The following is a 15,973-nucleotide window of genomic DNA, read 5'->3' as shown; positions in this document are numbered from 1 at the left end:
TGGAGATAAAATATTACACTTCTTTGCAAAGTAATTATTTTTTACTTTAAGGAAGATACGGGAGTCCTCGGCCTATACACGCAGGCCAAAAAAGGTGCTTCGTTCAATCAAGTTAGCTGAATGTGACTGAAAAGCATTGTGAATGTGACTGAAAAGCACCCATGGAGATGCATTTTAACACCCTTTAACACTTGCATCTGAAGAAGTGGGTATTCACCCACGAAAGCTCATGCTGCAAAACGTCTGTTAGTCTATAAGGTGCCACAGGATTCTTTGTTGCTTTTACAGATCCAGACTAACACGGCTACCCCTCTGATATTTAACACCCTTATAGTCACACTAATGCTTTGGTTACAACATGAACAAATTTGATTGAAAAAAGCACTTTTCTTACCCAAACACCTTGAGAGTTCATTGCCAAAACTTAACCTCAGAGAGATGCAGCAGAGTGACTATTGATCTTTTCTCTATTTGGAGTATTAACTCACAGAGTAATGGAGATTTCTAGTTTTGGTTGTAGAATGGGTGACTCTGCTATATAAAAATTAGAATAAAGAAAATACATACAGAAAATGTCAGAGTTAACCTTGTTCCCAAATACAAATGGAGATAAAGTATGTCAAAGGCAAACAAAAAGGATGTGCATATACATAATACTTGACAAAACTTTCAGGAACAACTGGCAAGTAGGCAGGAATGATAAGGGCTGAGTAAGGTGAGAGAGGCAGAGTCTACAGTCACACTGTAACAAACAAAAAAGTTAAAATCCTGCTAAATAATAGCAGAAGCCATGGAACTAACAAGCCAACAACAAACATTCCATCACTTTGTTTTGCTGTGTAGTCCTTTCCCCTTAAGTAGTTCCATTGAAATCACTGACAGCCTAAAATACTCCTCATTGTGAGTAAGGGAGACAGAACTGGGTCCATAGATTGTAAACTTTTCTAGGCATGGACTTTGTCATGTGTCAAAGGCTCACAGAAAGAATCACTTTTTCCCCCAAACACTGAACAAGGAACTTTATTAGAACAAGAAAAATAGGTTTTTCACTTCAGGTACTCTCTCTCTCTCTCTCATTTTCTGCTTTACTGTAGATCTTTTGCTCAGAACTTTCTCCATCTCTGCTACTGCATTTCCAAAGAAACAGCACACAGCCGCATAGAGAGACACCATGGACACTTTTGGATCACTAAATATACACTAACAACAACAGTGTGCAGTTGCTTGCTGATATAGAGATAGCATTTTTTACTGCTGCAATACCAAATCAGCCTCAGTGATGTACATTTAAGAGCAGCAGCAAATATGAAATTATTATGCCAGAGAAAAATATAACACTGTTGCCTGACACTGCTAGTAATGTTCTGCTTATTACTGGCTGTTGAGAGATGCCAAAGTAGCATCATCTCCCTACTTCCACAAGATTGCCATATCTAGAACATCTGAAAGAGAGACTGAAGAGGAAAGACATGGGAAAGACATACATAAGTGAACACGACCAGGAGGAATTTAAAAATAATGTCAGCTAAAAAGGAAAAAAAAAAAAGAGGAAGCACTACAAATTACAGCAAATTGATGCTTGCTAGTGCCTATGGATGTACAACGTATATCCAATCTAGTGACACTAATGTGATATATCGTACAAGTACATCCTCGCTTCCTATTAAAATTCAAAGTGCTTCACAGTATAGGTCTATCCTCTGATTATGCACGGTGTGATATTTTCTGTGCTTACTTCTCCTGTTATCTTCCTCCCACCTTTTTTGTCTTTCAGCACTTGAAAGTGCTATTTTGGGAGGTTTGATGCTCACAGCATGTGTTTCCCTTTCTTCTTTTTTTGCTGACATACACCAGTGTGGAGCAGAGCTTGCATCACACTCCCTAACGGAAATCCTGCTTTGAATGCAGTAGCAATGTAGGGATTTTGTTCGCACTATTCACTTCTGTATCACAATAGTTGAGCATAGAAGGTAACCCCCCCAAGGTCACCAATTCCAATCCTCCACAGCTGCTGCATGTTATCGCATATAGTACTCCCTTTTCAACATTGGCAACATCACTGGCTTCCATGCTAGGAGCAACTTGACATTTTCTAGCATTTTGCTTTGACTCTTGCTCAGCCTTCATCATGAGCATAAGAGCTAAAGTTATGAGCCTGGAGGAAATAATTTGGTGCAGACAGCTTGCTACAGATCTCACGTTTCTGTGTTCACGGCTTTTATTCACAAGGGAGATAATGGGGTAAATGTCGACTTTTTTCCACCAGTGAATGATGTAGAGGAACGTGCTTTCCCTCGCTGGAGCAATGCCAAGACAACTCTAACAAAATGAAGCAATTGATAACCTGCCAATCAATAGTCAACACATCAGGGCTACACTGAGATCTCTTAGCTGTTTCCCATTGATTTTAATCTGTTCCTTAGAAAATACATAATAAATATATGTACCATATTTTCCAGCGTATAAGGCGACTGAGCATATAAGACGAATTTAAAATTTTTTTTAAAAACATAGGTTTTGCTATTATACTGCCGTATAAGACCCCCCCCCCGGGGGGAGCCCCCTTCTTTTAAAAATCCCAGCCGGGCCGGGTCAGGAAGGGCTGGCTGCTCTTCAGGCGGAGCCCAGGCCTTTTTTTAAATCCCAGCCGCGCGGAGTCAGAGGGCTCTGGGCTGCCCGCTGTTTATACCCGGCGTATAAGACGACCCCTGATTTTTGGGGGTTGTTTTTTAGTATAAAAAGTCGTCTTATGCGCCGGAAAATACGGTAACTGGGGAGTTTTACACTTCATGGCTTCTGCAGGCTAAACTCACTGTATACAACAGGAACTCCCTGTATTTTTCCATCCTGCCCCACAAGCTCTCTGTGGCTATCCTCCATCTCCATCTATTTCATGCACTTTCTGCATCCCCCTTCATGCCAGGGACTGTGTGTGTCTCTCAGGGTACGTCTACACTACAGGATTATTCCGATTTTACATAAACCAGTTTAGTAAAACGGATTGTATAAAATCGAGTGCATGCAGCCACACTAAGCACATTAATTTGGCGGTGTGCGTCCACGGTCCGAGGCTAGCATTGATTTCTGGAGCGCTGCACTGTGGGTAGCTATTCCGTAGCTATCCCATAGTTCCCGCAGTCTCCCCCACCCCTTGGAATTCTGGGTTGAGATCCCAGTGCCTGATGGGGCAAAAATCATTGTCGCGGGTAGTTCTGGGTAAATGTCATCAGTCACTCCTTCCTCTGGGAAAGCAACGGCAGAGAATCATTTCGCGCCCTTTTTCCCTGGATTGCCCTGGCAGACGCCATTAGCACGGCAACCACGGAGCCTGTTTTGCCTTTTGTCACTGTCACCATATGTGTACTAGATGACGCTGACAGAGGCGATTCAGCAGCGCTACACAGCAGCATTCATTTGCTTTTGCATGATAGCAGAGATGGTTATCAGCTGTTCTGTACCATCTACCATGCCATTGTAAATTGGCAATGAGATGATGGTTACCAGTCCTTCTGTGCTGTACCATCTGCTGCTGTCATAGGTGCCCCTGGCTGAGATTGGCCGGGAGCACAAAAGACAAAAATGGGAATGACTCCCTGAGTCAATTCCTCCTTTATGGTATCTAAAAATAGAATCAGTCCTGCCTAGAATATGGGGCAAGTGTACTAGAGAACCAGTGTATCAGAGAACCAGAGAGCACAGCCGCTCCGTGTCAGATCCCGCAGAAATGATGAGCTGCATGCCATTCACAGGGGGTACCCCTGCAACAACCCCACCTGTTGATTCCCTTCTCCCCCAGCCTTCCTGGGCTACCGTTGCAGTGTCCCCCATTTGTGTGATGAAGTAATAAAGAATGCAGGAATAAGAAACAGTGACTTGTTAGTGAGATAAAATGAAGGGAAGGCAGCCTCCATCTGCTATGATAGTCCAGACAGGACATTAAGCAGTGTGGGGGAGAGGAGCCCAGCATCCTGCTGCTATGATAGTCCAGGCAGAACAGAATCTTTTCTTTACATGTGAAGGGCGGGGACTGATGGAGCTCAGTCCCCTGTTGCTATGATGTAGACCGTTACCAGCCATTCTGTACCATCTACTGGGAAGTAGTAGCACTCATGGGCTGATGATGAGGATAGATACCAGTCCTTCTGTACTATACCATCTGCCACAAGGCTGATGATGACAATGGATATCAGTTATATTGTACCATCAGCCACCAAGGAGGGGGTGGCGAGGATGCTACAGTTCAGTGCCGCAGCATCGCGTCTACCAGCAGCATTCAGTAGACATAGGGTGACATGTAAAAGAGTCAAGAGATGATTTTTTTTCCCTTTTCCTTCTGGGGGTGGGGTGGGGGGGGGTAAATTGACGAGCTATGCCCTGAACCACCACGGACAATGTGTTTGACCCTACAGGCATTGGGAGCTCAGCCAAGAATGCAAATGCTTTTCGGAGACTGCAGGAACTGTGGGATAGCTTGAGTCCTCAGTCCCCCCTTCCTCCCTCCATGAGCGTCCATTTGATTCTTTGGCTTTCTGTTACGCTTATCACACAGCAGTGTGCTGAGTCCCTGCTGTGCCCTCTGTCTGGAGATTTTTTTAAAATGTTTTGGAATTTCGGCATCTGTAACGGAGCTCTGATAGAACAGATTTGTCTGCCCATACAGCGATCACATCTGTACGGTCCATGCTGGAGCTCTTTTTGGATTTGGGACTGCATCGCCACCTGTGCAGATCAGAGCTCCATGCTGGGCAAGCAGGAAATAATATTCAAAAGTTCGCAGGGCTTTTCCTGTCTACCTGGCCACTGCATCCGAGTTCTGATTGCTGTCCAGAGCGGTCAGTGGTGCACTGTGGGATACCGCCCGGAGGCCAATACCGTCGATTTGTGGCCACACTAACCCTAATCCGATATGGTAATACCGATATTAGCGCTACTCCTCTCGTTGGGGAGGAGTACAGAAACCGGTTTAAAGAGCCCTTTATATCGATATAAAGGGCCTCTTAGTGTGGACGGGTGTGGCGTTAAATCGGTTTAACACTCCTAAAACCGGTTTAAATGCATAGTGTAGACCAGGCCTCATTCTCCCCTTCACCACATGCCAGGAATTGTATGTGCCTCCTCATTTCTCCTTTTCCCCTTGCCCCACCATGGCAGGGTGTGATAAATAAAAGGAGGAGGGGGTAGCTCCCTATTATGGACACCCAGCCAGCCAGTAGCTATAAAATCCTCTTAGAAGCTATTCTCTAATTGCTCTACCTGTAAAGGGTTAAAAAATCTCACTGCTATGCATAGGTAAAAGGAAGTGAGTGGGCACCTGGTCAAAAGAGCCAGTGGAAAGGCTAGAACTTTCTAAAATTGAAACAAGACTCCCCTTTTGTCTGTCTGTTGTTGTTCTCCTGGAGAGAGGCGTACAGGACAGCAGTTATGGTGTATGAAGTTAGGGTCAGGTATGAAAAAATCATCAGTATCATACCTAAAACTACTCATGTAAAACCCGAGATATGTAAGTAGATCAGGAAATGTCTAGGAAGACGCAATTCGGTTTATTCCTTTTATTTCGTTATGGCTTGTGGATTTCTCTGTGCTAACCCCAGGTGCTTTTGTTTTGCTTGTAACCTTTAAGCTGGACCTCAAGAAAGCTATTCTTGATGCTTAATCCTTGTAGTTGCTCTTTTAAAATCTAGCAATAGCCTGAGTTCCCAGATGTATTTTCTTTCTTTTTTTTTAATTAATAAAATTTACCTTTTTTTAGAACAGAATTGGATTTTTGTATCTTAAGATATTTGTGCACGTGTTGTTTAATTAGCTGGTGGCAACAGATTATTTCCCTTTTTTCCCCTCTTTCTCAGCTCTTCCCTGGAAGGGGATGAAAGGATTTGAGGGTGCCCCACAGGGAAGAATTCCAAAGTGCACCTTCCTGGGCTCTCAAAGGGTTTCTGCACTTGGGTGGTGTCAGCATCTACCAATCCAAGGCCAGAGAAAAGCTGTAACCTTGGGAGTTTAATACAAGCCTGTAGAGCCAGCATTAATTTTTAGAATCCTTGCGGGCCCCCATGATCTGTACTCGAAGTGCCAGAGTGGGGAATTAGCCTTGACACAGGGGCTCTGTGTACTCCCTCTTCATCCCTCCATATTATGGTTCCCCATCCTGCCTCCTGCCAGGGGCTCTGTGTTTCCCCTATGTTCCCCTCACCACATACAATTGTCCCCCATTCTCCTTTTCATGTCAAGAGTGCTATGTGCTCCCTATTCCCCCATTTTCTTCCTTTTCCCCACAACATAGTTCCCCATTTCACCTTCTACATCTGGCGGGGGCTCTGTATGCATCCCATTCCTCCACTGACTTGTCATGGTCTTTCTCATTGACAAGTAAACTTGGGTTTTAAACAGTGCCATAATTTAAAGCAACCTGTAACTATAAACTGAAGATAAGAGCAGCATCCTTAGAAAATATCCAGAAAAGCTTCAGCAAAGTCTGACTCCCCAATTCTGAGTTGTAAGATGCAATATTGATTAGCTAGATCTAAATTATCCAGACATACAAATGTATTTAGTTATTCAAGAAACAATTTATGATACTAATATATTCATGCAGACTTGTCTTCAACGAGATATTAATACTGAAATTTAGAATAAATATGATAGTAAATATATTTGTTATATTAACATAAATTATTTATGCACATTGGCTTATTGATATATCGTAATTAATTTACATTGAACTGTTTACATTCAGCTCACACTGGTAAAATTGAATAAAATATTCATATCAATACAATAATTAATCCATTAAGCATTTACAATTAAATTGAAAACAATCCTTCACTTATTTATAAAATATAAAGTAAAATAAAAACCAAAAGCAGACTAAAGCAGTGAGAAGGTGATAACAAACTAGCAAATGAAAATCATTCTACCATATTTAGAATAACCTAAAGTAGAAAATTGTATCTTGGCTACAAGAAATGTAGAAACACATAAATTACTCAGACCTTAAGGTGCTCAGGCACCATTGTGATGAGTCAGACTAGACTAATATCCAAACTCTCTGTTAATTTATTATATAAAATTTCAGAAAATTTAACAGCAAAAAAAACTATTCTAGTGATAAGTAGTAATATCATGAATGTTTTGTCTGTCATTTGGTGGCTAGAGCCTAGACAAGACGTAGCCAATTAAAGAACCCCTCTCCCAACCCTCCATCATCAGTGAGAGTTGAGATTTTAAAGAGGACTCTTGCAGTATTCAGCAGATTCACTGAGAGACGCAAAAGGAACTGTCCCTCTGGCGAGTCCATGGCAGTCAGGAGGCTAAGCTTGTTTCCTATAGAAGTTCCTCTTTGTATACACATTGCTATTTTAAGATTTCAGTATCCTTCCCCCAACACAATTATAGAATTTAGTAGGAATTAAATTAATAAAATTCTATAGAAATTAAATGGGTTTATAGAACTAAATCTACAACTTTGTAGAAGTTAGCTTTTTAAAACATCCTATAGCTGTTTTGTTTTGTTTTAATAGATAATTCAGTCTCTGCTATTGAATGCTATAGGTTGGTTAAAAAGTTATATAGAAAGCTTTTTATTCTGTATTAAATTCTGCACTTTTCCAAAAGAAGAGATTGTTGCCATTACCATCCTTACTTACCTGTGGCAGGGGTGAAGCCCTAGCCCATCCAATATATATTGCTTTCCCTCTGCTGCAGGTACTTCTGGAATAGCAAATCCTTAATCAGTGGCAGTTGTGCCATTAAGTATCTGTTAATGCTGTACTTCATTAAATGCTGCAATTTCATTTGTACAAGTCTTGTGTTCTGTAAGCAGTTCCGGAAACGATAGCTTAGTTTTCAGCAAAGGGATCACTACAAATGATAAGAAATCACTATGTTACTCATAAACCAGTAGCTATAAATAAGAAGAGTAAATTTTAAAATAATATTAAACTACCTTGATTTAGAACCTGGTTATTTTAATGTACTGTTTTCATAATTCAAACTGTAGTACCAGCCAAGGTGAAAGAAGTTAAAGGACTTACCGGTACGCTGGAGTCCTGAGCAGAGGCGTGGCCTCTGGCTGTGGCTGGGAGCCCCAGGGCCTTTAAATCATCCCCAGAGCTACCAGCTGCAGAGGCGGCTGGGAGCCCCGGGGTTCAGGGGTGATTTAAAGGGCCCGGGGCTCTGGCTGCCACTACTGGAGCGGAACTCCAGGCCCTTTAAATCGCCAATGGAGCCCTGTCGCCACTACCCCGGGGCTCCGACAGCCGGGCTCGGGTGGTAATTTAAAGGGCCCAGGGCTCCGGCTGCTGCGGGGAGCCCCGGGCCCTTTAAAGTGCCGCCCGAGCCCGGCTGCCAGAGCCCCAGGGTTGCAGCAGCAGGCCTTGGGAGACACTTTAAAGGGCTGGGGCTCCCCGCAGCAGCCGGAGCCCAATGCCCTTTAAATCGCCATGCCGGACTGGACTGGCTTCCCCAGGCTGGCAATTTGAAGGGCCCGAATCTCCCTGCAGCAGCCAAGCCCAGGGCCCTTTAAATTGCCTCCTGAGCCCTGCTGCTGCTACCCCGGGGCTGCGGCAGCAGGGCTCCATTGGCGATTTAAAGGGCCTGGGGCTCCAGCCTCCCAGACTATACCGGCTTACTTTCACCTCTGGTCCCAACCCCACCAATAAGGATAAAAAAAATCTTCCCAGGATTGTGTGAAACTGAATTTATTATTAAATGAGCACTAATATATAAGTACAATCTGTAACTATTATCCACTGTGGACTAGGTTGTGCATAAGAAAGGCTATGATTTAGTCACGGGTATTTTTAGTAAAAGTCATGGACAGGGCACGGGCAACAAACAGAAAGTCACGGCCCATGACCAGTCCATGACTTGTGCTATAAATATCCCTAACTAAATCTTAGATTCTGGGTGGTGGGGGGAGCCCTCCAGCAGATGCTGATGCTGCTCCTGGGGCGGGGGAGAGTCCAGAGCCCCACTGCTGCTGCTACTCCAATTGGGGGGAAAGCCTGGGGCCTTGCTGCTGCTGCTTCCGTACCTCTGCTCCAGGGCAGCACCTGGCACTAGCTGCCTGGGGCCACCTGAGCAGCAGCTGATGCAGCTGGCCCCGAGGCTGCCCAAGCAGTAGTCAGTGTGGCTGGCCCTGGATGAAGAAGTTATGGAGGTCCCAGAAAGTCACGGAATCCATGACTTTCGTGACCTCAGTGAAGGACTCGCAGCCTTATGCATAAGCAATCTGGTCATGTATAAACAGTATGTCTCGGAGACAACCCTCAGAGTCACGAAGTCCTTCCAGGGCTCCCTTGTTGACCTTGGAGAGAATAATTTGTGACCTCTCTTTAAGGGGTGCTGCATACTTCCCATCTCCCATTCACCCAGCCAGTCCTGCTGTTTATTGGGAGGCAAAGCCATACCTCCACCTACTACCTATCCCTTTCCACTCACTCTTCACCCTTTAGACCAGGGATGGGAAAATATTCTGGCCACATCTGGGGGGGGGGGGGGGAATTTCATGTAGGGCTAGGGCAGGGGATTGGGGTGCGGGAGGGAGTGTAGGGTGTAGGAGGGGGTGTGGTGTGCACGCAGGGGCTCAGGGCAAGGGGTTGGGGTGCGGGAGGGGGTGCAGAGTGCGGGAGGGGGCTCAGTGCAGGGGTGCAGGGAAGGGTGTGGACTGTGGGAGGCGGCTCAGGGCAGGGTGTTGGGGTGCAGAAGGGGTGCGGGGTGTGGCGGGGGCTCAGGGCAGGAGGTTGGGGTGCAGGAAGGGTGTGGCCGGGGGCTCAGGGCAAGGGGTTGGGGGCTCAGGGCAGCGGTTGGGGTGCAGGATGGGTGCAGGGTGCAGCAAGGGGCTCAGGGTAGGGGTGCAGGAGGGGTGCAGCAGGGGGTTGGGGTTTGGGGTGCAGCAGAGGTTTGGGGTGCAGGCTCTGGACTGGCACCGCTTACCTGGAGCAGCTCCAGGGTGGCAGTGGCACACACCAGGGCCAGGGCAGGCTTCCTGCCTGCCTGGCCCCGCACCATGTCCTTGCGGCCCCTGGGAGAGGTGGGGAAGATGGCTCTGCGTGCTGCCTTCCCCTGCAGGTACCTCCCCCGAAGCTCCCATTGGCCGCGGTTCCCCGCTCCAGGCCAATGGGAGCTGTGGGGAGTGGTGCCTGCATGTGAGGGCAGTGCACAGAGCCCTCTTCCCCGCCTCTCTCAGGGGCCGCAGGGACATAGTGTTGGCCGCTTCCAGGAGCAGCGCGGGGCCTGCGGCGCCATGGGGGTGGCAATCCCGTGGGCCAGATCCAAAGCCCTGACAGGCCGGATACGGCCTGCGGACCTTAGTTTGCCCACCCCTGCTTTAGACCCACTACAGGAGCATCTGGGGAAGAGTTCTTGGGTTCCCTAGATACTGGGAGCCATGATCTGGGAAGTCCTGATAGACCTGCAAAATAGTGGGGAATCCTTTAGTTCCTGCATAGCTATATCAGGCTGCACACAATCTAGACCTGATATAGCTATGCAGGGAATAAAATATATACATAAAAATACAAAATATTGGAGAATCCTTTATTCCTTGCATACATATATATAGAGATAGAGATAGATATATATGCAGGGAATAAAGGATATATCTCCTTTATTAGAGTTAGATATCTATATCTATATATTATCTAAATATCGAATGTATTATATAAACATGATCATGCAAAAACCATGATCATGCAAAATAAGGTGGAATCCTTTATTCCTCTTTTTCCCCTGCATGGACATAGTAAGGGTAGGCTCAATCTAGCCCTACATAAGGTACATATAAAATATGTTGCCTAAAAGCATTTATACCCTGCAGTAACTGTCTGCTTTGAAGGCACTTCGTGGAACTCAGTGTAAATTCCCCTAAAAGCCCGGAATCCTCCTTGTAGGCCAGCAACAGTTTTAGGCAACGTGGGCTGTAAAGCATATAGGACACAAAATAGCATGTCTTTTAAAATGTAACATGATTAATTGCTTTGTTTTATACTCTACATCCAATACAAGCCTCGCCATGCTTAGCTTGATGAATGATGCTCCCAACATTCTAACTGTCCTGCATCAAGTTACATGAGACATGACTACATTCTAATTCATTTTATGAGACCAGCATCCTAATTTCTCAGTGTGTTCCTGGCCTTCTTTTATTCTGATCTGATGAAGATGTGCTAAAAAGCAAAACAAAATAAACTCAATATTTATTTTTCTTACATTTGTATTCAATTATTTTGAACTCCTGGGGCCCAAGGCCCTATATATGATGAGCTTTGAGATAAGTAGACAGCTATAATGAGGAATAACTGGCTGTAATATGTACTTAATGAAAGCTGCAGTTACACAGAATAAATGCGTTTTACATTCAGAGGACAAAGACAATGAAAAGTTTGTAATCTATTAAATGACATGTGAAGCTCTGAGCCACCAAAACAAACAAACTTACAATGCTCATTAAAAAGGAAACATGCAAAAAAGATGACAAAAATAAAAATAGTCTCTGTGTTAAAACAGTACATAATACAGCAACAATAGGATTCATGATTTAGTTCACTGCTGAGAAACAGAGGTGGATTTTACTCAGATAAATTTCCTATATTTTTTTTAATCTGCTTAAAAGTTTTAAAATGCAGGCAATAAAATATCAACATTGCTGTAAAAATATCAGCATTGCTTTTTGCTGGAATAAAACAGGAGAATGTCTCAAGGTAATTTATGGCATCAGGTTTAGTTGCTGCTAAAGGCAAGATACTATCTTCAGTGGAAGACTTGCTTGACTCAGCTTCTATTTAGTCATGTCATTAAATGCCTAACCTGAAAAACTGACTGTAGTAAGTCACCATATATTAATATTTCTGCTATGATGAGATTTTCAGCAATGTTGGTGAAGGCATCCTAGACAAGTTGTAATGGCATCTTTCGTGCATTTGTTCAAATGTATTGCTGTAGCTAGGAAGGCATGATTGAAGAAGCAGAGGCAATTTTTTTTATAATTGAAATAGGCAATTTGTTGAAACTAGCAAATGCCCTTCATAATGCATCCAGTTATTTTTATTCTTGTATGGCTACGTTATTCTCATCTTGATGTTGTCCTGTCAGGACCCTTCTGTAAAGATTATGGGATAAAGGACCATATTAGGTCTAGCTGATCATCAAGAGTCCCATCCAAAACTGCTCTCATCTACACATAGATTGTAAATCTCTCTCACATACACAATTAACAATTTGGGAGTAATAATAACAGATTAGACCAGAAATAAGTGTGTCTATGAGTATATCTTAATATTTCTGGAATTAAGGAAGTGAGAGTGCACTGGATATGACTGCTGTGGACTGTTGCAGGTTGGAAATGTAAAGTTTGTTGTAGAAGTGAGGAGTCTGTGTGCACTTGGGAAGTGTGGTGTATAGAGGATAAGGCGTGTGAATTGGACTAGTCAGGAATGGGTGATGCTGGATTTGCTCATCTTCCTCCCAAAATGGGAAAATAGTATTATACAATATATGCAAATTTATGTGAGAATCTAATATCAAACAATGAATCTGACCCACAGTTCCGTGGCATTTGTTTAGGTCTATCAATTCACGTACCTGTGGGCTAGACTCCAAGCTCAGCTCAGATAGAGGCAATGGAAATGGACATTGTCAACCTCCCATAGTGACCCTCAGATTGTATCAGATTGCACTGTTTTCCATTTTCATTCTTATTCTAAGGGACTTTGTTATTTTGCATTATACACCTCTACCCCAATATAATGCAGTGCTTGGAAACCAAAAAATCTCACCATCTTATAGGTGAGACCGTGTTATATCGGGTTCGGTCGGGTAAGGCGTACTGGCAAGAGCCGGTACACCGTGCCGGACTGGACTGGCTTCTCTTGCAGTGATTTAAAGGGCCTGGTGCTCCAGCCGCTGTGGGGAGCCCCAGTTCTTTTAAATCACCGTTGGAGCTCTGGCAGTGGAGCTCCCCACAGCGGCTGGAGCCTCTGGCCCTTTAAATCACTGCCTGCGCCTGGCTGCCAGAGCCCTGGAGGGGATGTAAATGGCCCGGGGCTCCAGCCGCTGTGGGAAGCCCCCAGCCCTTTAAATCACCACCAGAGCTCTGGCAGCCAGGCTCAGGCGGTGATTTAAAGGGCCTGGGGCTCCATACAAATTCGGATATAACGCGGTAAAGCAGTGGGGCTCAGGTGGCACTTTAAAGAGCCCGGGGCTCCCCACTGCTTTACCGTGTTATATCTGAATCCATGTTATATCCGATCGCGCTCTATCAGGGTAGAGGTGTATGTATAGTAAATATAGGTAAATCTGAATAACAGATGTTAAAATAGGAATCTCACCACCACTCTGGCCCCTTTACCATGGTTAAAAAGGTTGGAGCAGCATAAAGAGATCCTAAAAACCATACTGATCCAGAAAAAGAATTCCTAGGGTACAGGCGCAATAGAAGTCTGTTACAAGGCTACCTCCTGATATCCCTCTCATTAGCCCTGATCTGTGGGTCATACTAGCAGTGGGTCTGAGTTGGGAAGGAGTGGGTGGGGTAGAGCTGCAGAATACAATAATGTGGAGGCACCGCTGCAGCCCGTAGGGCAGTCACAGGAGGCTGTGGTAATGTAGATGGGCCTGCAAGATTACACTGGGGCACCTCCAGCTTCTGGACCTTAAAGCCAACATAATTCCCCCTCCCCCTGAACTGCAAATTCGGTGCTGCACTTCTTATGGTATGGCTATACTAGTGACTGTACATTTGTCCATGCATGGCCTTGTGCCATAATCCCGCTATTCTCTGTGGGGATTTATCATCCCTATGCTGCCTTGGTGGAAAGTTACAGCAGCGGACATCACGGACAGAGAGGCTAGATAAAGTTGTTGTGAGAAAGCAGAAATCTAGCCAGGAGGATGCAGGCGCCAGATGGCCTGGCTGGGATCGGTTTCAAGGTGATAAACAAGACCATAATCAGATGGATTGCATGGGAAATGGGGAATCAGTGAGCAAAGGGCCATGCATGTGAAAAGCGTGTGTATCGGACAAAGAACCAATCAGCAGCAATGTAATGTTGGTGTGTCTGACGTTTGCTAATATGGAGAAGCCTATATAATATGATGCATTGTACACAATAAACGATTCAGCTTGCAATCATATTGGTTGTTGTGCTTTATCCGGCCCGCATGTAACGCAACAAATGGTGACCCCGACGTGATGCGATTCGAACAAGTCGGATCGTTCGTCGGCGCTTGAAAAGAAACGCGGGGATTACAGCTGTGGCAGGAGGTACTGCGGTAAACGCAGCCCCTGGACGTCCGAGAGAGGCGTGTGTGAGCTCACAGGTGAGCGGCTGTAAATTAAGTATGAGTACCGCTGCATCAGCCGAAGAAAAGACAATACAGAAGTTTTTATTGCACATCATGAACCGACAGGGGGAAAAGATCTCCCCTGCTGTGCTGACTTGCTTATTAAGAAAAGAGGGGGAGCTAGGGAGGCTCCTCCTAACCACCCTTCGGGCCCAGGACAAGGAGGTGCTCCGCTGGAAGCGAACCCTGGACGGGAAGACGTTGGAGTGCATGGCGCAGGCAGAGGCCCGTGCCGTGGCCCCGGAGGTCGTTCGGACCTACAAGCGAGTAAATTGTTTTGGCAGGAACCTGGAGAAGGCGCTGGCTGGTCTAAGCCTGGGACAATGCCGGGAAAACCGTTATACTTCTCCGGTATGAGCTGCAACAGCTGGGTGTCCTGACACAGGATGCACAGATTAAAAGAAGCCAAGGAGGGAAGGAAAAAGAACAGAACGAGTTAACCGAAGAAAGCTCATTCTTTCTGGCCCCAGTCAAGGACACCGCTTACAGCTAAGATTTGGCGGACAGCCAAGAAAAAGGGGGGCTTGACTCGGCCCAAAAAGCTATGAGAGCTGCAAAACCCTGCCAGGCACTAACAGAATGTGTTAGCTGTCTCTTCTCACAGGTATGGAAGAGCTGCCCAAAGACCCTAGCAGCCCTGCCACTCCTTGGAACCAGGAGACTGACTGCCTGGACCCATGATTCTCACTGCAAAAAGACCCCTCCACATCAGAAGAATTCTCCTACTGATGATTAGCCTATTTCCTTTTCTAGCTTTACTGTGCTTCTGGACAGCAGGAAAAAAGGACAAGGTGATGTGCTGGTTAACCTCTCCCTTGTCCACTGGCAGCCCCCATTGTGTCATTGGATTCTTTTGAAAGAAGCAAAACCACTACAGGATGATGTCCTGGTAATCTCCCCCGTAGAAGCTGAACCACGACGGTGGTGGAAAAGAAGAAAAAACACTCACATCATTGACATTGCCAAAGTCCAGGAATTTCTGACTAAAAGGACATTAAGAACTGACCCTGGTGAAGAAACAAAGAATTGTACACTGGCAGGAAGAAATTTGGGACTCCTGCTGAAAAATGTGGTATTGATTGGATTTTGGGGTTTATTTTACAGGTTGCGCCCTGTGTTTTGGATAAATCCTTCAGTATGTATTGCCCTCCCTAATTGGATTGTAAATGATATTGCCCTTATCCAGTTTCCTATTGTCGGAGCTTCGCTAACCCAAGTACAGGCTGGAGTTGGTGAGTTACATGTCATTTCTGCCATTAGTTTTATGACCCAGAAGCTACTGGCAGAGATGGTATGGGCTATTATTGAGGCTGGGAAGGCATTGCAGTGGGAGCTAGTATGTTTAAAATCCTGAATGACCAGCTGATGGCCATTCGGAGTGATTTTGAGCACCAGGATGGCCCACTGCCCTTACAGATATATCAGGAGTACCATCTGATCTGGGGAGGCCAAGCATTTGGACCGGTTCGGGTGGGTGTGGGCTTTCACTTACCGAATCCTGCCAGGTCCATGGGGAGGATGAAAGTGGAACTAATTACCCCCTCATTACTAACCCCAGCTCCCTAGAGCTTAATTGCTTTTTGTCCTCAAAGTTTGAGAAAACTCAGCCAAAAGTTTGTTGAGTATTCTCAAA

The sequence above is a fragment of the Mauremys reevesii genome, linkage group 3 (genome assembly GCF_016161935.1).
Source record: "Mauremys reevesii isolate NIE-2019 linkage group 3, ASM1616193v1, whole genome shotgun sequence".
NCBI classification, from domain to species: domain Eukaryota; kingdom Metazoa; phylum Chordata; order Testudines; family Geoemydidae; genus Mauremys; species Mauremys reevesii.
Note: the sequence above shows the minus strand (reverse complement) of the source record.